The sequence below is a fragment of the Lissotriton helveticus genome, chromosome 12 (assembly GCF_964261635.1).
Source record: "Lissotriton helveticus chromosome 12, aLisHel1.1, whole genome shotgun sequence".
Classification (NCBI taxonomy): Eukaryota; Metazoa; Chordata; class Amphibia; order Caudata; family Salamandridae; genus Lissotriton; species Lissotriton helveticus.
The window spans coordinates 303,276,348-303,299,171 of NC_136073.1; the positions used below are offsets into that span (position 1 = coordinate 303,276,348).

General features: G+C 45.0%; 1 protein-coding gene across 2 annotated transcripts in view; it reads left to right on the plus strand.

The window, feature by feature from the left end:
• Positions 1-22,824, plus strand: part of LOC144799332 (fatty acyl-CoA hydrolase precursor, medium chain-like) — a 395,371-nt gene that overhangs the window by 83,679 nt on the left and 288,868 nt on the right. The window lies entirely within an intron of this gene.

Below are 22,824 nucleotides of genomic sequence, written 5' to 3' on the forward strand. Positions count from 1 at the left end.
TTTAAAGCCAATAGTCTTCTCCCCCAAAAAATGAAAAAAGTCTGGTAATAAATGATTGTGGAATAGTACCTGGAACATTTTCAAACACAAGGGTAAAACTAGGCTCACCATGTTAACAATATTCGCTGTACTTGCTAATTTGATTGGTGGCTTTTCCACAACTTAAGTCTGTTAGTGTAAAAAAACAATTTCAGGGTATTTTTATATGAGAATAATCCGAGAGACAGTGAATGATTACAACCCCTAGATATCTAATAATTTGTTTTTCAATGGCACTGTTTAAATCGGCACAATGATTGAGGTGGCCCATGAGGCAGGAAAGATATTACCATTAGCTGCATAGAAGACGTTTGTAAGCACCTTGGCCCACAGTTTGGGTGAGTGTCTATAAAGGTCTGAGGGGACGCCGTCCGGCCCAGGGGCCTGTTTTTTGAGGTCTCAGTGATTGCTCTCTCAACTTCATCTCAGTCAAAGTGTAGGGGGGCTGACTCGGGAACCAACAATGGGCTTCTTAAGGCGCCAGACTCTGATTCTCCATAGACTTCTCTAAAATGACAAAGCCATTTATCATCAGAGATTACACAGTCCATGACTGTGTTATCTGAGTCTGAGAAAAAAGGCTGGTTAATTGTCACCCAGAACTGGTTGCTGTCACGCAAAACATCAATTGACAGTAATTTGTCCCATGCGTCCTTTTTTATGGCGCATTTCCTTCTGTTGATCATTTGCCTATATCTCTTCCTCCTCTCAGCGATGGCAACCTTATCTCTTGGGATGGTTTTCAGAGCTTGTAATAGGTCCCTATGTGCTTTTGTGCAATTAGAATCAAACCATTTGTGGGGGTAGTTATCTCCTTTGCAAGATTTAATCGTCAAATCGTGCGAGATTTGTGCACAGATTGACTCAAAAGCTCCCATAATTGCATCGTTGGAGCATTACAATCCTGACAGAGTGCCATATTGCCTTCTATTTTAGGGAGTAGTTCCGTGAGAAAGTTATCCGGTACGACCTTAGCCCAATTGAACCTTCTCCCTTGGTCCTTTGGAAGGATGGCAAGCTCGTTTTGGGAAGGGCTGGTCCTGATCCCTATGGGGTTGCACCACCGCAGCACAAGCAGGACCGGGTTATGGTCACTGTATATCGACATAATTACTTTATAAGTTACAACCCTTCGTATGATGCCATGGGTCACAAAAATGTAATCTAGCACCTAACCTGGGTCAGTGCCTTTGAAAGTAACTGCTCTTACCTCACCCTCGGTACTGCTAGATTCAAAAGCATTGAAATTAGCCAGCAGCTCCTCAAGGGCACTGTTTAAGTTTGTTCTTCAGTTCATTGCTTCAAACATACACTAATTTATTTCATATATTGACACCATCATAAGATCCAACTTCATCATGATGTATTGCATGCAACATGCACCCATTTATAGAAGGAGGATGCTGTCAGCCTACAATGTGTCCCAACCCCCTCCCCTTTGAATATATACTTTTTTTTGACATATGACTCCATGAACCTATGAAAAAACTGAATGAGGGGGTTAGACCTGCCCTTTTCCTTTAAGCAATAATGATTGTCAAGGCAATATAGACATTAATCAGGATGCAAGCTGAGGTTTATAAAGCGTGACCTGTTCAACAGGTTCGGTATTAATGGCCATATTTGACAGTGCAAAAAGAGAACAACCCTGTCCACAATGTCCAATGAGTCTTCTTTGTTAACTATCAAAATTGATAACAAATGAATACTCATAATGACTATATTAAAAGGCAAAACCAGTCACAACATGTTTATAAAGATATCTATTGGAAACTAAACTTGCTGAACAAAGTTCAAAAGAAAGGACATATGGTTGTCTGAAGGCTGTAATCTAACTGGTTTTATAATAAAGGTTGTTGTTGCTCACTGCAAGGAAAGCTGGAGACAAACTCGAGATCAACATCTATTTTGCTGAGCCTATCTGGACTTGATGATTTTCCACTATCTAACTTTAAGAAAATGTTCATAGGTCTATGAGGAAAAATCTCTTGGGCAAGAAATTATCTTTCGTTAATTCAATGTTCGCATGTTGTATGGAATTTGCATCCAAAACTGCAGCTGTTGTAGCTTGATATTTCTCAGTTTCTTCATAATATATGTTCCTGCACTATCCAAAATACTCTAAATCAGTGCTCCCGAATGTTTTAGAACCACAACCCAATTTTTAGAACAACAAACATTTGTGACTCACCTAGCTTTAATGGACATGAGGCGGGTGATTTTTTTTATTGTAACTAACGCATTGTGTGGTAGCGCACTGTCATTTACACACAACTCATTTTACATTGAAATGGCCACTAGATTTGCCTAGCCATCCAGTTGTACTGAAAACTATATTGCACACAAAGGATAACGTGAGGAAAGCAGATTTCAGTGACTATTTATAATTTCTTCATCTCCAAGTAAAGTGGCTTGATTTGTTTTGATCCTCTTAAAATCTTTGTTTCCATTATACTTCAAAATTGCAAAAAAAGTGTTTCATTTTTATAACTGCTGAATGTGTTCAGTTCTTTTACTGGTTTTTACATTTTGTTCTCTGTTACAAAAAATCCATCTTATAGCCTTTTCTTTTACACACCACAAAAAGCAGCAATTTTTCAAAAGGCATTTACCTCTGTCTTTGAAACACAGTAAATGTTATAAGATACATTCACAAATGTATTGTCTTGTTCATCTATTGAAACAATAGCTGATCTGTTATAAAATAATGCATTTTACGTTTTCCTAAATTCGTTTTCATATGCCCGGCTAACATAGCTTTACTTTTTCCATCCATTTATTGCTGTTTCTTTAGCTTGACTTGCCTAATTCAATTCTACACAAGTTGCTTTTCATGACACCAAATTGCGTCAATAGTAGATTCGTCATTCCTTAGTGCACCCATAGTTCTCTTTGACTGTAATAAAGGTTATCTTTCACCTTTATTTGTCTTTATATTGATATCATATTACAAACTATTTCACAGCACCTTCAAATAATATATAACACATCATACAGTCCTCTATTTAATCTTGTCTGTGAATTCTTGGGGTTTCATTCATGAGAGGGTTGCATCACGTTGGCACCACGCAGAGTGGTGAGTGGTACATGCGTGGCGCAAACCTCTAAGTCAGATTTTTTAAGCCACTCAAAGTCACTTTGCATGGATCTGAGTGGATTTCAAAATCTGCAGTAGCGCAATGCAGTGCAAATTGCTGCGTTACTCTGTCCTGGGTTGGTACCCCATGGGCGTTGCTTGGGTGTTCCCATGCAACTCCAATGGACCCCAAAGCAGCAGAAGAAAAATGCGTCAATCTAGCTACCTTCTTTGACGAAAAAATTTAAAAAATCCTGGTTTCTCTCCCTGCTGCTAAACCTGACACCTCTGGGAACACTAAGGATCTACAACCCCCACAGAGGAATTCCCCCGCGAAACCCGATACACCCCAGCTAGCGCTACTTGGCCCGGTTTCCATAGAGGAAGTCGCAGTATCCTTTACGTCAATCAAGAGTGGCGCCCCCAGCGACCGAGTACCCATAAGATTTCTCAAAGACATCGCCCATACCATTGTGCCCCCGCTGACCGCCCTTATTAACACCTCTTTAGCCCAAGGCGAAGTCCCTATGAGTTGGAAGGAGGCGGTCGTGAAAGGGCTTCTTAAGAAACCATCACTAGACCCAGAGAACCTCTCTAACTATAGACCTATCTCTCTCCTCCCCTGGATAGGCAAGGTCGCAGACAAACTTGTAAATAAAAAGCTGTCTCATTTCCTGGAATCCAACCGTCTCCTCAAGAACTCTCAGACGGGTTTTCGACCAGGCCAGGGCACTGACACCGCGCTCCTCGCGGCAGTGGAGAAGACCAGAGAAATTCTCGATTCAGGAGGATCAGTGGCAGTGGTCCTCCTGGATCTGAGCGCGGCCTTCGACACTGTCAGCCACCAGGTCCTAACCAAACGCCTAGAAAACATCGGAGTGAAAGACACAGCACTGAAATGGCTCGCGTCCTTTCTTCACCAACGCTCTTTCCAAGTCTGGGAAGGTGAAAGCCGCTCCTCCTCCATCCCCCTCCGGTGTGGTGTGCCACAGGGCTCTTCATTAAGCCCCACGTTGTTTAACGTGTATATGGCCCCACTGGAGGAGTTGGCCTCCCCTTTTGGAGTCACCATCGTCAGTTATGCTGACGACACTCAGCTGGTGGTAACTCTATCTCACCCCAAGCTAGAGCCTTCCAATCTCCATGACTGCCTCTCCAATATCCATCAATGGATGAGCGACTCCGACCTGAAATTAAATGGGTCAAAAACGGAGATTCTTCTCCTAGGGCATAAAACACAGAATCTTCCACCAAACATCTGGCCCATCTGTATGGGTGAACCCCCTGCCCCTAAGATGGAAGTTAAGAGTTTGGGAGTATGGTTAGAGAAAGATCTCACCTTTAGAACGCAGGCAAGGAAAACGGCGGGCACTTGCTACGGCCTACTTAGATCATGCAGAAAGGTGCTTTCCCTACTCCCTTTCCAGTCCCGACTACTACTGATCCAAGGTCTAGTTGTGTCCAGGCTGGACTACAGCAACGCCATTTACTTAGGAGCCCCGGAAGCCACTCTCCAAATATTACAGAAAACCAAGAATGCCGCTGCCCGGCTGCTCACGAATACCCCAGCCAGAACTTCAGCCAAACCCGCACTGAAAAAACTACACTGGTTACCGATCAGGGAAAGAGTCATATTCAAGGCCCTGTGCCTGGCTCACAAAGTACTACACAACGTAGGTCCACCAATCCTAAGCAACTGGATCACACCCTACAAACCTACCAGAGCGCTTCGATCGGATCATGAAAACCTTATTGTGGTCCCCAGGGTGAAAAAGGCCCGCACAGGAGGCCGCCGCTTCTCGGTCCACACAGCGCAACAATGGAACGCGCTCCCCTTGAAACTCAGATCAGAACCCAACCTCCTGCGCTTCAGGAAATCTCTTAAAACCCTCCTTTTCCCTTAATTCACCCTCTCTCCCGCACTTCCATCCTTCAGGACCACGAGGTTCAGCGCTGGGATACCCGTTGGGTGACTACGCGCTCTATAAAAACCTAAAATAAATAAAATAAATAAATTTGACTCATCCCCAGATTTACAAGAACTTGTAAACTTAGGGATACTCCAAAAACGTACCCCTTCCCAGGAGAAGCATAACGAGGAGAAATATCTCTATTTCTCCTCATTTCTTCCTCTTTCTATTTGTGCTGCACACATGGAAAGAGGAATATGCCTCCTAAGATTGTTTTTATGCTGAAAGGTGCCCCTTACTGGACAAAAACAATACTACATGCAAAACAGGCAACCTTGCACCACGATACAAGGGTGCCTGCATTGGTGTTAGGCTGCTAAAAGGGCACCAGCAGAAGGGAAAGGACACATGCGCCATATTGACTCAAATATGGTGCATTCCTGCCCTTTCCCTGTCACGCACTGCAGCGTAGTTAGGTGACTTACTGCACTGCGTAACTTCCTATAATTGAGGCCTTTGGTTTTGGAGTGAGTGGCATATTTACGACTCCCTTAGCGTCGCTCTTGCACCACGGAATTTATGAAGCCACAAATGACAACCTTGCGTGGCCCCGAGTGGCTTCATAAATCTCGAGTAATACAACGCAGTGCAAATCGCTGCTTTGCCTTACTCTGCGCCAGGAACGCGTTTCCATGTGGGTTGCATGGGTGTTCTCATGCCACAAACATGGGTTTTGATGCATTTCCAGAATTACCAGATGTGGTAGAACTGGGAATTCGCCAACAATCTATGATGCCCCAGGTGAGGTGTAATGAGTAGAAATATGTATATTTCTCCTCACTTTGTTCCTCCTAGGTGAGCTGCATTCCTCTGCACACATTGAAAGAGGAAATAACCTCAGGGGATTGTTTTTATGCAGGAAGGTTACCCCTTCCAGGACAAATATGATTCTCCTTATAATGCAGGCACCCTTGCACCATGGTGCAAGGGTGCCTGCATTGGCCCTAGGCAGCCAAAAGGGCACCAGCACTGGGGAAAATGCAGACAAATGCCATATTGACTTAAATTCGGCACATTACTGCACTTTCTTTATCATGCAGCACAGCAAGGAGACTTGCTGCGCTGCGTTGCAGTGCTAGGCATGGACATAAATATGGCCCTTAATGTTTATCAAACACCCGTCTCCGTTTGGTCTTAAGCACACCTGGGGAAATGGTGTGCTCACAAAATAATTCAGCAGAATTCTTACATTCTTCCAAAATGTCTTTCTCTGCTATCCAGATTTTGATCTCAAATTAGGAGCAGCTCTTTCCCCTGTGGTCTCGTCACAGCTCCCAGCTGCTGCATCAGCCTGAAAGGGCCGCCCCTCGGCACCTCAGCTTGATCGTCCCGAGATTTGAGGCCCCGCTCCTCCTCCTGTGCCTGTGCGCAGCCTTTGCCTAAGATAATTTTAGTTATTTTCCCCTCTCGCTGTTCCTTTAAATTGCTTTAATCTTATTTGCCTTCCATTGTTCAGACTTGTGCCATTTTTCATTGCTATTTTGTTTTCCTGATTGCCTTAATTCTATTTGAATTCCATTGTTCAGACTATGCCTTTTGTCACTGCTATTCTGTTTTCTGGTTTTTATTTTCCTGCCACCCCGCTCCTGAGGCCTTGCGTCAGTTTTGCACTTCTGATGCGTCACTTATTGTGACGCATCGGCGGCGTAAAACATGCCACCTGTTGCGCACTATTTACAAAGTGACGCATCTAAGCAGATGCGTCACTTTGTAAACCCCTGCGCTACATTATACCTGCGTCAGGTATAATGTATGCAGAGGGGGCGTTCCCCCGCAAAAAGCCTCGTAATAGTGACGCAGTGAAATCTATGAGATTTCACAGCGTCACTTTTAGGACGCTGTTGCGCCAAAATCTTGCGCCTGCCTCACAGCAGGCGTAAGACTGACGCAAGCCCTTTCACACGGGGCTTTCCCCATGTGAAAGGACGCATTGCTGGAGTTGCGTCACTTTTGTGACACACCCCAGCAATGCGTGACTTTTGCGCTTACAGATACGTCAGAAATACTGACGTATCTGTAACTCCTTGCGACATGATGCGTCATACTGTAAATATGACGCATCAATCATGTCGCAAGGAGTGCGCACTGAGAAGTGACGCATCGCTGCTTTCACGCAGCGATGCGTCATTTCTCATAAATGAGGCCCCAGGTCCATACCAGTTTGCCCCATGCCACCCCGCTGCGCCTCTAACCTTTCAGGGCAACTTAATGGAAGCTGCTGCGTGGCCGCGCTGCTGGCATTTTCCACTGCCAAGCCCGTCTGCGTTCCTCTGTGACCCGATCGTGCCAGCACCAGAAACCCTGGTCCCCCGGAACGACGAACATACCTTTCAGCCACACTCCACACCCTGAAGCCTACGTGTGACAACAGCTATTGCCTTACATCACCGCACACTACAGAAGGACTGTCCGCCTGCACCCACTGCAGATTCAACACATTCTCCCCTGGATCAGCCAACCCCTCACCCACCGAACCCCAACTACCTGCTCAACTCAACTGCATATTCCTGAATGCCAGTTTCCTCTGCAAACTTATCACTGAGATCTAGGACATCTTTATCAACAGCCTCACCCTGATATAACTTTCATTACGAAATCTGGCTTACTCGAACATCAGCCCCCGACATCGCAACAGCAACCCCCACAGTATAAAAGCTCAAACACAGTGACTGCGCAAACAATTCAGGGGGAAGCAGTGGTATCATACACTATGAATCCAGCACCTGCACAGTCACCATCGACACCAACACCTCCACCATGGAAGACATTTATTTATTTATAAAGTATTATATAGTGCAAACTTGATCCAGAGAGATATCAGAACACTTTACAATTTGAGGGAAAGGAAGGTAGCAGTTCGGTACATGAGTCAAGTGGGGAATCTACATAGGCATTGAATCAAATAGTGCTCGCATAACAGACCATTTACAACCCTGGGGTAAGCGAAGAATGGGCTAGTCAATGAAACATAAATGACATAAGGGGAGCAAATACAATAATGAACTTCTAGGTCTCCCTCGACGCCAAGACCACAGGCTCCCTTGCATACAGACTGCAGTGGCCTCACACAGGCATCAACATCACAATAGGCACATTCATCACCCCACACACCGTTGACTCAGACTGCTACATCTTCCTAGGAGACCTCAATTTCCAACAAGATGACCACATTGACTGCAACTCCTGCAACCTCCTTGAGAGACTGCACAACATCGGCTTTAAACAAATCATCACCGATTCCAAACACCGAGCAGGACACACCCTGAACCACATCTTAATGACTAGCAACAGATAGTTAAGCCACACGTCCGAACTCCCTCAGACAGACCATGTCATCATATATTTTGGCCTCATCGGTCCTCCATACCCACCTCCTAGGGTGTACAACCTTTACAACGCAACTTTTACAACGCACTACCATTACAACGAAACTTTTACAACGCAACATCCATTACAACGCAGTCATTACAACGCATGACCCTACAACGCACACCACTACAACGCATGTCAATAGAACGCAGTCATTACAACGCATGAAGGACTGGACTTTTTCTAAGGTCCAGCGGTGCCAGGGAACAACACCTGAAACCTTCGTGGGATACCTGTTCAGCGCACAAATGACAGAGACACGGGACACTTCCTTCGGCGTCAAAGATCAGCGTTTATTACTGCAGGGAGGCAAAAGTCACAAGAAGTACAACAGAGTGTAGGTTCTGAGAGTCTGCTTCAAATTGCAAATGTGGATCGCTCTTTTTATACACATTTTCGTCGTTGCACAACATACGAACAAAAGGTTACAACTCAGTTCCCACAATAAACTTCAAAAGGACTTCTTGAAACCCGGAACATAATTACAGTAACATTGCCGGTTCCCAACTGTAAAAGCACATCTTCTCACCGTTAGGCACATTCCACTCTAGTTGTAAACGGATGAAAGAAAGAGACAAGAACAGCTGCAAGGAAGACAGACAACAGTAGAGAAAAGAGTGTGAGGGTAATATCGGAAAGCATGATCACAGGATCAAAGGATTCGATCCTAGCACATGCACGGCTGAAACAATAGACCTGCACGGCAAGATTACCCTCAAGCGGAGCCATCTGCCTTTGCAATGTCATTCCCCTGGTCATAAAAGACGCATGAAAGGAATATGCGTCTTCCGTAAGGCTTGGGAACTAAGGGTCATGACGCGGACAGTTGCCTGCTAACTAACTACGTGAGGGCAAGAAACAAAATGGATGCCGTATCTAAAATGGAACCCGAGGGTTCAGACGAAGAAACGCGTAAATAAGGCGAACCCTTCCAAGTAGTGTAGCGAAAACGCGTACACTTACTAAACTCGTCATTTACGGTTCATAGATACCAAACTTGCCCATATTCGATCATGCCCAAAACATCATAACGATTCTCACGGAACCTCAGACGCTCCTTTTGCCCTCATGTAGGCAAGCACTAGTCGAAATCAGAATCGATTTCAATATTCATCAGATCATTCAGGTGTTGCTGGAACATTATCCTATCCATCAATGCCTCTTTGGTAACAGATGGCCTTCTTATACACGTAGTAGCACAAAGGCCACATAAGGCAGGACCACACTGTACACAAAGACAACATGTGAACAGAAACATCACAACAATCCCTATAATCATCAGAATCTTCCAACCCCAGGTCGACATCAGGCCCCAAAACCATCCTAGAAGCGTCCAATCTCCCTTGTCCACGTGTATGGACTCTGAGATTTTATGCAACTTTGAGATGGCTTGATAGACAGTTGGAGCATTATCAGGTATAAAAATGCAACAACTTGAATGGATGACCTTACACACACCACCTCTATCTGCTAGTACAACGTCTAGAACCATACGGTTCTGTAGCGTCATAAGTCTATCCGCTTGAAGCTCTGCTGTCAGGTTACCAAGGGCGCTTGCAGTGATATTAGCAGTCGATTCAACCACACGAGTCAGCTGTCTCAAGTTCCTACTATTAACCATAGGACCCCAAAACGGTAGAAAACCCTTAAAGAAGTCTCCTGCCTCTTGACCAGCAGTATCCTCTCTACTAATAACGCCTCTCACAACTCTAGTCTTGTGATAGTCTGAGGCAACGGTAAAAGTCGGTGGTAGAAGATTCGCGATATAACAGGTGCCTGAGAAATCACGAGGCAACCATGTATAAGCACGATCGTAACACACAAAATAAGTACCCTTGGCAGTCAGAAAGACAGGGGAAGAGAGCATCGGTAAGACATACGTCTCAGTACAAGCACTCTTCCCAAACTGAGCTCTCGGATTTTGACCAAGACCTTGCAGACAGAAGTGACCAAGGTGAGGTACGATCCAAATCGGAGACGAGCTCTTAAGTTGTCTATCACCCACTGATATACTATACTCAATCTCACTCAGATCCTTATATGCTCGCACCTCCTCCTCTGGGATAAGCGATGCATCAAAAATGTCTCTATCTAAATCAGCAATAGCTATCGCCAAAGACTTGTGGTACGGGCCAGGACCAAGGTTTACTGAGCGTGGTTCTCGATGGGGGTAGGAATCTAGTGCACTACGGAACATAGTTTGGAATGCTCGCGCTGACCCCTGGAGACTATAAGGAAGAACTAAATACGGAATACCCTTATCCATGGTATGTGGCATTAACCCACACACCCAACAATTAGTGGTATTCACCACCAACTGATGCTGATGTAGGAGTTGAACAAAGGAATTATTCATAAATTCCGCACGTCTAACCTGTTCATGTTGGGGTAGGAGATGGAAAGAATGTGGAGAAATAGTGGGAACAAAATTCAAATCATGAGAAGGAGAGGTAGGTGAAATGGTATCCGATAGTAACTGACTCCCAAAGTACACTCCACCCACCAATAGCATAGAAACAGTTAGAAATAATATAAAAACCTGAAACAAAAAACATTTTGTGCGAAACACCTTATGCAATTTAGATCTTTGCGCCAACATTTCCTCTCCTTTCGACAGCATAGTAAATTCCATCCTCTAAAAAACCGTCCGTGACGTTCTTGATGCACTTCGTTCTGAGTGGCGATTATCAATTCCCAGGAGTTCCCAGAAATCGACAAAAGAAATCGACCTAGTGTCAATAACCTGCTAAACAGAAGGAAGTACCCGCACGGCCCTACGGCCGACCCAGATGATAGGTTTTAAATGAATTGAGCATTCAATTTAATATAAGTCTCTTAGCTGCACGAAAAGGAAAGGGTACACACAATATAAAATGTCCACAATATTCAAGGCAAATGTAAGGGGGTAATGTAAAATCAAAAATAATAAAAGGAATTTATTTGTCCTTATTGCGTGGTCGAAGAAAATATCGACATCTCCCGGGTCGAGTCTGTTCTTCAAACAACGGTTCAGATGGCAAAGCAGTGTTCGATTGCTCAGGTAATAATCCAGGACTTGAACTCTCCACTAGTGATGACGTAGGTAAAGTTTCGGTTGATTCAACAGGGATGTCTGATTGCACTAAATCGGTCTTTACAAGCTGAGCATCACTGAATGGTATAAAACCCGGGACCGTACTGGTCTCTGTCGAGGCGACTCCTTTCTTGATCCATGCATCTGCTGGCAAAGGAAACAGAACTTTCTTGGTGTGGGTGGCATGCACCCAATGCTTTCTGCCTTCCAGTCGAACCGCCGTCCTTGTTGCCAGTAACACCTGGTGGGGTCCCACGAACCTTGGCTCGAGATTGCGTTTTCGTCCAAAGTTCCGGGTAAGCACCCAGTCACCTGGTTGGAGCCGATGACCAGGTCCCTCAGTTTGTGCCGGTAAAGCTTCAAAGACCTGTTGATGAATCAAACTCAATTTAGCAGTCAGATCATAAAGATAGTCAATCAACATTGGATATTCAATTCTGTTAAACTCCTTAGGCCTCGGAACTCCCCAAATATTCGCAGGACGACCGAACACAATCTCATATGGGCTAAGCCCTACTCGAGAGTGCACGGTTGCCCTGGTCGATAAGAGAGCTAAAGGCAAAGCATCCGGCCACGATAAACCAGTCGTTGCCTGGATTTTGGCAAGTTTCAGTTTCAGGGTGCCATTATATCCTTCCACCAAACCTGCCGACTGAGGATGATTAGCGCTATGAAATTTTTGGACTATGCCTAGGCCACGACACACACTCTTCATCACACTTCCCACAAACTCACTTCCGTTATCTGACCATACAATCCGTGGCATTCCATACCTAGGGAAATATTCCTTGAGCAGGATTTTTGCTGTTGACAGGGCAGTATTATCCTTAAGAGGGTAGGCCTCAATCCATCTGGAGAACGCACAAACCACAACTAGAACATATTTCAGATTATTGCATCTCTCCATATGGATGAAATCCAATTGGATAACTTCAAAGGGACATGTAGGGGGAGCAAAGTGACCAGGTGGAGTGGGGGTGCCCTTACCAGGATTATACATCAAACATACCATACAGTTCTTAACCACTCTCTCCGCACACTTAATAATCCCATCATTCTTCCATACAGGAGACAACAACTTGCATATGCCTTTCGCGCTAATATGGGCTGTGCCGTGGGCCATTGTAACAACAGCAAGCACATATGCATCCGGTAACATCCATCTCTGTTTTTCTGACAAGTCAACCCAACATCCATTCCCGTCTAACTTCCCCGTGCTTTCTTTCCACTTAGTCTTTTCCATGTCAGTGGCCTCGTTCTGTATTTCCTTCACACTTTCAATTGTGTCTTCACACATGCTAGTCTCCGCTGGCCATCTCACTGAACTCGTAACATACATTCGATTTGTCAGATCTCTGGCTGTCTCCTTAGCAGTCTCATCCGCAAATGCATTACCACGGGCCACATCATCTGTCACTTTCCGATGCGCACTACATTTAATTATGGCCACCTGCTTAGGCAATGTAAGTGCATCTAAAAGGTTATTCACAAGCTGTCCATGCTGAATCTTCGTGCCATGCGACGTGAAAAATCCTCTTTCTCTCCACAATCGACCAAAACTATGCGCTACACCAAATGCATACTGACTATCGGTAAACACATTCACCCGCTTTCCTCTAGACAACACACACGCTCTTGTCAACGCAATCAATTCGGCCGCTTGAGCCGAATTCTGACTCAATCTCGCAGTTTCCACAACCGTACTCAATGTCACTACAGCATACACAGTCGTTACTTCACCATTCGGCAACTTAAAGCATGAACCATCAACATACAAAGTACCATCGGGATCTACCAATGGAGTGTTTTTCAGGTCAATACGACCTTTCGTCTCTTCTTCAGTTCTTAAGTAGCAATCATGTGGTACTACATCACCTGATTCCGAGCTGACCGGCAACAATGTTGCTGGGTTCAACACATTACAACGTTTTATTCGTATATGACTTGCCAAAAGTGTCAACTCATACCCAGACAACCTTGCACTCATCAAGTGTTGAGTTTTTGTTCGATTCAAGAGAGTGTCAACTGCATGCGGAACCATCACCGTAAGCACATTATCCATGACCAGACCTGCGGACTGTCGAATGGACACCGCAGCTGCTGCTGTTGCTCTTAAACAACTCGGCAATGCTCTAGCTACTGGGTCTAAGGTCGAGGAAAAATATGCACATGGACGCTGTTTGTCACCAAATTGTTGCGTCAAGACACTCAACGCACAACCATCCCTCTCGTGAACGTATAGTGTAAATGGCTTACTGTAATCAGGAGTGCCTAACACAGGAGCCGAACACAACGCATCACGTAATTCAGAAAAACTTTTCTGACACTCTTCAGTCCATGGTAAAGGAGTCGGAACATCCTTACACGTGAGGGCTAATAATGGTTTCGCTAATAATGAAAAATTCGGAATCCATTGTCTGCAGTATGACGTAATACCTAGAAAGGCACGTACATCTCTCTGAGTTCTTGGCACAGTCATTCGAGCAATCGCTGCAATTCGTTCTGGGGTCAACCTTCTCCCCTCTTTTGACAATAAGTGACCCAAATAGGTTACTTCTTGACAACAATATTGCAGCTTAGAAGGTGACACCTTGTGATGTAGGTCACATAGATGTTGCAACAATGATACTGTAGCAGATCTGCAAATATCCTCGGTATCGGCTGCCACCAACAAGTCGTCAACGTATTGAATCAAAGCCGCACCCGTCGGTAACACAAATGCATCAAGTTGACTTTTAAGGGCTTGGCTGTAGATCGATGGACTCTCACAGTAGCCTTGAGGTGCGCGTTTAAACCTAAAACTTCGACCTCCTAATGAAAATCCGAATAGATCTCTGCTTTCCTCAGCGATCGGAATACTAAAGAAAGCATTCTTTAGGTCGATCACCGTGAACCAGGAGGCAGAAGCTGGAATCAGGGTCAACAAGGCTGTGATGTCAGGCACCACAGGAAACTGTGGGATCACTATTTTATTTACCTCTCTTAAATCAATTACAAAACGATACACAGGAGGTTTAGTTGTATCGGTTCGTTTCAAAATGGGTAACACAGGACTATTACACACATTTCCCCGAGTTTCTTCAATGACATCCTTTTTAATCAGGTCATAAACGATCGCTAATAGCGCTCGCTCACCATCAAGAGAGATACGATACTGAGGTATACGTGGTAATCGAACATTCGTTTTCAACTGGACCACATAGGGTGGAATGTTTAACAGGCCCACATAATTGGGACCTGTTGCCCATAAAGACGCAGGAAGAGAACTCAATTCCGGTGGGAACTTATCCATTGATAGGTACATAGGAGAGATAACTCTCTGACCTAACGTAAGCTCCACTCCTTCAGGAGAGCAATACAAAGTCGCATATAACCGTTTTAACAAATCCAGACCCAAAAGATTCTCACCACACCCAGTGGATAGAATCAATGGAGCCTCCAGCTCACGAGGACCAATCGCAAGGGACAAAGGGCTAGAGACAGGATTGCTAACAGGGGCGCCAGAGAATCCAATGGAAACATTCGTTAAGCCAGACAAGGGTGCGCCAGGGAGTTTGGAGTGCATGATGGAACTTTTTGCTGCACCAGTGTCCAACAGAAAAGGCTCAACTACGCCAGATGTGGCAACCGCAACGTAAGGCCCTCTCTGATCAACCAGAACTGACACTACTCCCTCTCTTTGTCGATGGCTGTCCTAGTAACGGTCGTCTGTAACAATCTCATGCTCAACATAATAATCGTCCACATGGTACTGTGCAGATTTATCGGACCCCGCATTTCGCTGGTCGAAACAATTATTCGCGTCCGATGAAACAGTAGAGTGCTCATGATTTTGAACGAAACCTCGACCTCTACCTCGAGAGGCCTGTTGAGGACCACCACGACCTCCCCGAACCGAAACATTATTATAACGATCACGTAAAGCGGGACAATCAAATTTTATATGGCCCTCTCTCCTACAATATGCACACTGATTATACCCAAGCGTAGATCTAAAGTCAGAGGAGTCAGAGCGCGACTGCATCCTAGTGGACTGGGCTCGTGGTCGATACTGCTGTTGTAAATCATTTTGATTTGAACGTGGAGGATATGCCTGCTGCAACAAAACCTTTGTTTTGAGCTCCTTCGTTTTCTTGTCTGAACGATCACTTTCTTCCTTTTCCCTATTCTCATAATATTGAGCCGTCGCTAATATCTGTGCAGTGGTTGAAACAGCCCATGCACTTTCCGAGTTTTTCAATTTATTGCATAGCTCTGGCAACAAATTTAACACAAACTTATCAACAAATAACCGTTGGCCTCCTTCGGTGCTCATGTCCTGACCACTATGATCGACAAATGCCTCCTCGAATCTAGTAAAGAAATCGGAGACACTCTCGTCTTTCTTTTGCTTGCAAGCCGATAATTTATCCCAATTCACCCTCATCGCTGGCATGAGTGTTTTCATAAGTGTAATGATTTTCTGGGGTAGATCCAAAATTAACTGCTCGGGCTTAGCCCCACCAATTTGTCGTCCATCAGCCGCTACTAGTGTAGCCCAGTCACCACCTAACTCAACTAAATGATTCTCTTGGCGAATTTTTGCCCAAATTGGTTGTGGTACGACATTTCCAAACAGCATGTCGATGTCAGCAAGGTTCATAATAGAAGCATCCACCAGTTGGGATAACTCCTTATAATAACCTGCCGGATTCTTGCGTGGATCAGGCAAGGATTGTTTCACCTGCAAAACTTCTGATCGCTTCCATGGGAGGTGTATCCAAACTCTTTGGAAGTATGGAAGAATCACAGGATTAGCATTAGCATCACCTGGCATCTATACTGGCGGAACCTCTCTCATAGGATACTGACCAGAGTTCGTTTTCGTATTATCGGTGTCATCATCAAATGACACACGAGAAGGCACTGTGGATCTAAAGGCTAACAATCGCTCTAGTGCACGTCGTACATCTCCACCTACAATCATACCGTTCGAAAATTGACTCTGAAGTTCAGTCATATCGGGCGGTACATTATCTAAATCATCATTATACCATTCTTCTCTCAAAAAGTTACACATTTCTTCAAACACGAATCTCTGAGTGGGCTCATTAAACTGAGAGAATGTATCAAAAACCATGCGCGGAGGGTAGTTAGCACGGTGTCTTATCCATCTACGCGCCATAGTTATCAACGTGGCACTCTCCCTTCCACCAGGGATTTGACTTCGTCTCTGAGGAGTTTCAGAGACATCGGATTGAAATAACGATCCAGAAAGTGGGGAGTAAAGGGTAGCAACAGTATTAGGGATACGATTACGAACAGAAGGAGAAAGAAGAACTGGAGCAACAACATTAGAAGTGAACGTAGGGACAGCAGAGGTAGCCAGGACAGTTGAGGTAACAGGAACAAGAGGCTGAGGAGGTACAGGCAAAGGGGCAGTTGAAGGGACAATTACAGGACCAACAACAGGCTGACCAGCAGCCGCTGGAACAACAGGAGGAACTATAGGAGGAACTACAGGGGCTGTGGCACCCTGTGCATAAGGAGGTGGCAATTTCAATAAATAGGCTAACAAGGGATCCTCCTTCACATCTTCTTCCTTTTTAACATGATTAGATGGTAAAACCGGATAACATTTATCTACCTGCATGTGATGCAGTCTAGTAGAAACTTCTATCTCTTTTTCTGCTTTATCTCGCTGATATTGTTCTGCACCTTGCATCATCGTAATGATACCTTCTTTTTTATTTTTCTTAAGCTGTTTGATTTCTTTCTGCTTGGCCTCTTTACGCCATAACCGAAAAGAATCAAACATAGCAGGCCTAGCTTTCTTTTTAAACAATTTAGCTTCAAGATTATCTAAAATCGTAATTTCAAAACTTCCATGCGGTGGCCAACTAAGGTCACCATCGTTTTTCGTATAACGAACCCAATATTCATTATATATAATAGGGCCTACACCATGTCGACTATAGAGCTCATAAATTGGAGTTCCAACTGGAGGTATCGGACACGAGTCCTCCAACCGGGAATCAGTGTTATAACATTTAAAGAAACCAAAGAAACCACTACGGCTAGGCATCTTGCTCACTAACCAAGTATCAAACTTCAAGGGTTATCGAAGTGCTAAATCTTCGTGAAAGACAAAACCCTTGGTTTTTGGCAATTGCAACTGTCAAATAACAACTAAGAACCAACAACTAAGCACCACAAATGCAATGGAACCATGCAAAACAACTAAGCTTCGACAACAACCAAGGATACTGGGAGCGACCCACAAATACTTAACTGAGAGTGCAATGGCGTCACCAGGAAGGCCCGTTTATCGTCTCGCCGTACAAAGGACTACGCCAGGCGCCAAAACAGGTCGACAGTCAGGGCCTCGGTCCATCGCAGCCGTCAGGAGGCGGGAATCTTCGCGGGAAAAATCTTCGGACCACTTATTTCGACAACAGGATCGATGAAGCGGGGTGCACCTTCCCTCGGAGCTTTCACACGAAGTTCCTCACAATCGTCAGGCTTTGGACCGGTACCGCTGATGTCGCCCCACGTTGGGCGCCAACTGAAGGACTGGACTTTTTCTAAGGTCCAGCGGTGCCAGGGAACAACACCTGAAACCTTCGTGGGATACCTGTTCAGCGCACAAATGACAGAGACACGGGACACTTCCTTGGCGTCAAAGATCAGCGTTTATTACTGCAGGGAGGCAAAAGTCACAAGAAGTACAACAGAGTGTAGGTTCTGAGAGTCTGCTTCAAATTGCAAATGTGGATCGCTCCTTTTATACACATTTTCGTCGTTGCACAACACACGAACAAAAGGTTACAACTCAGTTCCCACAATAAACTTCAAAAGGACTTCTTGAAACCCGGAACATAATTACAGTAACATTGCCGGTTCCCAACTGTAAAAGCACATCTTCTCACCGTTAGGCACATTCCACTCTAGTTGTAAACGGACGAAAGAAAGAGACAAGAAAAGCTGCAAGGAAGACAGACAACAGTAGAGAAAAGAGTGTGAGGGTAATATCGGACAGCATGATCACAGGATCAAAGGATTCGATCCTAGCACATGCACGGCTGAAACAATAGACCGGCACGGCAAGATTACCCTCAAGCGGAGCCATCTGCCTTTGCAATGTCATTCCCCTGGTCATAAAAGACGCATGAAAGGAATATGCGTCTTCCGTAAGGCTTGGGAACTAAGGGTCATGACGCGGACAGTTGCCTGCTAACTAACTACGTGAGGGCAAGAATCAAAATGGATGCCGTATCTAAATTGGAACCCGAGGGTTTAGACGAAGAAACGCGTAAATAAGGCGAACCCTTCCAAGTAGTGTAGCGAAAACGCGTACACTTACTAAACTCGTCATTTACGGTTCATAGATACCAAACTTGCCCATATTCGATCATGGCCAAAACATCATAACGATTCTCACGGAACCTCACGCATACCATTACAACGCATAGCATTACAACACATAGTACCCCTACACTATCCAACACTTACCCTACTATTGCACCCCCTGGAGTTAGAATAGTAATTTTAACCCCTACACTATCCAACACTTACCCTACTGTTGCACCCCCTGGAGTTAGAATAGTAATTATTACCCCTACACTATCCAATACTTACCTTAAATGCAAAGTAATGTTATGCGGTGTAATGGTATGCGTTGTAAAGGTAGTATGCGATGTAATGGAATGCGTTGTAAAGGTAGTTCTTAAAAATTTGTTGTAAATGCATGCGTTGTAATGGAATGCGTTGTAATGGATGTTGCGTTGTAAAAAATGCGTTGTAAAGGTAGGCGTTGTTAAAGTATGCGTTGTAACGTCATACATCCACCTCCTAGGTACAACATAGCACCTTACCGTAACTGGACCAGTGTTTCCCACCAGGGTGGACTAACGCCCTCAGCTCCACCGAACCCATCACCTCTCCTAACCTGGACCAAACAATACAGAATTTCAACAGCTGGATCATCATCGCAGCCAACCAAGTCATACCCACTAAGAGCCCCCCAAGACCTACAGACCCGCCAATTAAGCCACCTGTTACATGCCTGAACTGCACACAGCCAAACATGAATGCAAACGATTAGAAAGAAGATGGAGAACCAGCAAAAACCACACCGACTGTGAAGCCAACAAAAACATCCTGAGCAACTACCACCACGACACCAGAACCACAGAAACAGAAGCCCTCACTAGGCGCCTCGAAGCAAGCACCAATCGAGCCATAGAACTCTTCTTCATTGCCAGAGTATTCTCCTGTCCCCCGGCCACAGAGAACTCGATCCCTTGCTCTCAACAGCTCTGCGAGGCACTCGCCATCCACTTCCACAACAAGATTGCAACTATCTACAAAAACTTCGAGCCCCAGCCAGCCTCCGCCCACAGGCATACACCCAGCACAGACAACATCCAACAACTCTCCAGATAGGACCAACTTCTACACCCACCATCACCCCCCGATGAAATCCATCCACTGAGGTTCACTCAACGATCCCTCCCCGCACCGAATCTTTAACCTTGGAGACAGCTAAATCAGTCCCCAGCTCACCACCATACTGAACACCTCAGTCAGCACCAGAAACTTCCCAGAAGCATGGAATCATGCAGAGGGCCAGTCCCTCCTCAAGAAGCTGTCAGCAGACTGCACAAACCTCCAGAACTACCGTTCTTTCTCCCTCTTTACCTTCCCAGCCAATGGCCTGGAGAAAGCCATCAACACTTAACTGACCAGCCACCTGGAGAGACACAACCTAGTAGACTCATCCCAATTGAACTTCAGAGCCAATCACAGAACAAAGACAACCTTGACTGCAGTCACAGATGACATTTGAACATTAATATATGAGGTTACAACGCAAACAATTACAACACATGCCTTTACAACACGTTTTTTACATTGCAACTACCATTAGAACGCATTATTTTACAACGCATGCCATTCCAACGCATTTTTAGAAACTATCATTCCAACGCATACCATTACAACACATAATACTTTTGGGGCAACAGTGGGGTAAGTGTTGGATAGTGTAGGTGTAAAAAATAATATTCCCACTCCAGTGAGTGCAACAGTAGGGTACGTGTTAGATAGATAGCGTAGGGGTAAAAATTACTATTCCCCTCCAGTGAACAGTAGGATAAGTATTGGATAATGTAGGGGTAAAAATACTATCCCTATGTACTCCAAAGCGCATACCCCCCCTAAAACTAAAAAATCCCTATTACTTACCTCATAGTGCGTTGTAATGGCATGTGTTGTAATGGTATGCATTGTAATGGCATGTGCTGTAGTGACTTGCGTTGTAATGGCATGCCTTGTAATGGCATGCAATGTAAAGGCAGTTGCGTTGTAACAGCTCCGTTGTAAAGCTAGTGCGTTGTAATGACTGCATTGTAATGGTTGTTTCCCTTCGAACACTACTTTACAGAGGCGAGATGCCACCCTCATCCTCCTAGACCTCTCCGCAGCCTTCGACACCATCTCACACCTCACCATCATACAAAGACTCCACCAGATTGAAATCATGGGCAACGCACTCAAATGGCAAGAATCCTTCCTCACAGGATGCACCCAGAAAGTCCACCTTCCCCGTTCACCTCATCCCCCAAACTCATCCTCTACGGCGTACCACAAGGCTTCTCCCTGAGCCCAACCCTCTTCCACATCTACATGACACATGGTCAGATCACACCACATCAACATCATTTTCTACGCTGACGACACTCAGCTCATCCTCTCACTATCAGCAAAGCCCACAGAGACAAAAGCCAACTTCCATAAATGAATTCAAAATGTTAAAGCGTGGATGAGAGACAGCTGCCTCAAGTTAAACATTGACAAGACCGAAGTTCTGATCCTCAGCAGATACAACAGCCTTTGGAACGACTCTTGGTGGCCCTGAGATCATGGACCCTCCCCCACCAACGGACCACGCATGTAATTTAGGCAACATACTGGACAACAAACTCACAGTGAAACGCCAGATAAACACAGTCACCACCGCCTACTTCCACATAATCCGCCTACTCCTCAAGATCTTTAGATAGCTCCCCTCTAGCACAAAGAAAACAGTCTCCACAAGCCCTCATCACCAGCAGACTCAGTTACGGCAACGTACTCTATGCAGGCACCTCCTAAGGGCTCATGAAAAGTCTCCAAACTATCTAAAACCTGACGGCCAGACTAATCCTTGACCTTCCCAAAAGGTCACACTTCTCCGCTCACCTGAAGGACCTCCACTGGCTCACCATACACAATACACCATACACACAGCACCTGGATACCCCCGGAGTAATTAGCAGCGCTCTACAAGTATTGATTGAAACTACCCTAACCCCAATTTAGATGTACACATCAGATTTCCTCCTCCCAGGCATGATACATCGATTCATTAGATGGTTTAAAGTGGAAATAGGTTTGAACTCGAGCAACTTTTTACTATGAATACATTTGTATCCTTAGCTTTAAAAGATGAAATCTAGCTTCTTAGCTAATCCAAGAAATAAAACTTGCAATTTGTGAAGTCTTTCTTTGTTGATTTTTATGAAGCATCAGAAATATATCTGGAGAAACAGGCATTTTACAAGTCTGACTGAGGATTTAATTACGAACCCAGACTTGTATCAATGTGCTGCTGCCCCTGTCTGGCACGCAGACATGAAGATTTATGGGGCCTCATTTATGAAAAGTGACGCATCGCTGCGGGAAAACAGCGATGCGTCACTTTTCATTGCGCCCTTCTTGCGACACCAATGATGCGTCATATTTACAGTATGACGCATCATTGCGCAAGGAGTTACAGATACGTCAGTATTTCTGACGTATCTGTATGGCGCAAAAGTGACACATTGCTGGAGTGTGTCACAAAAGTGACGCAACTCCAGCAATGTGTCTTTTCACATGGGGCAAGCCCCATGTGAAAGGGTCTGCGTCAATCTTACGCCTGCTGTGAGGCAGGCGTAAGAAATTGACGCATTTGCGTCCTAGAAGTGGCGCAGTGAAAACTTATAGATTTCACTGCGTCACTTCTATGACCCTTTCTTGCGTCAGAACGCCCCTCTGCATACATTATACCTGGCGCAGGTATAATGTAGCGCAGGGGTTTACAAAGTGACGCATCTACCTAGATGTGTCACTTTGTAAATATGGTGCAACAAGGCACATTTTTTACGCTGCCGGTGCGTCACAAAAAGTGACGCACCGGCGGCGTAAAAGTGACGCACGGCCTCATAAATGAGGCCCATGGTCGTTGTAGGTCTCTCAAATACCTTAGAAACCTGTGCTTGTTGTAGGTTTCCAAG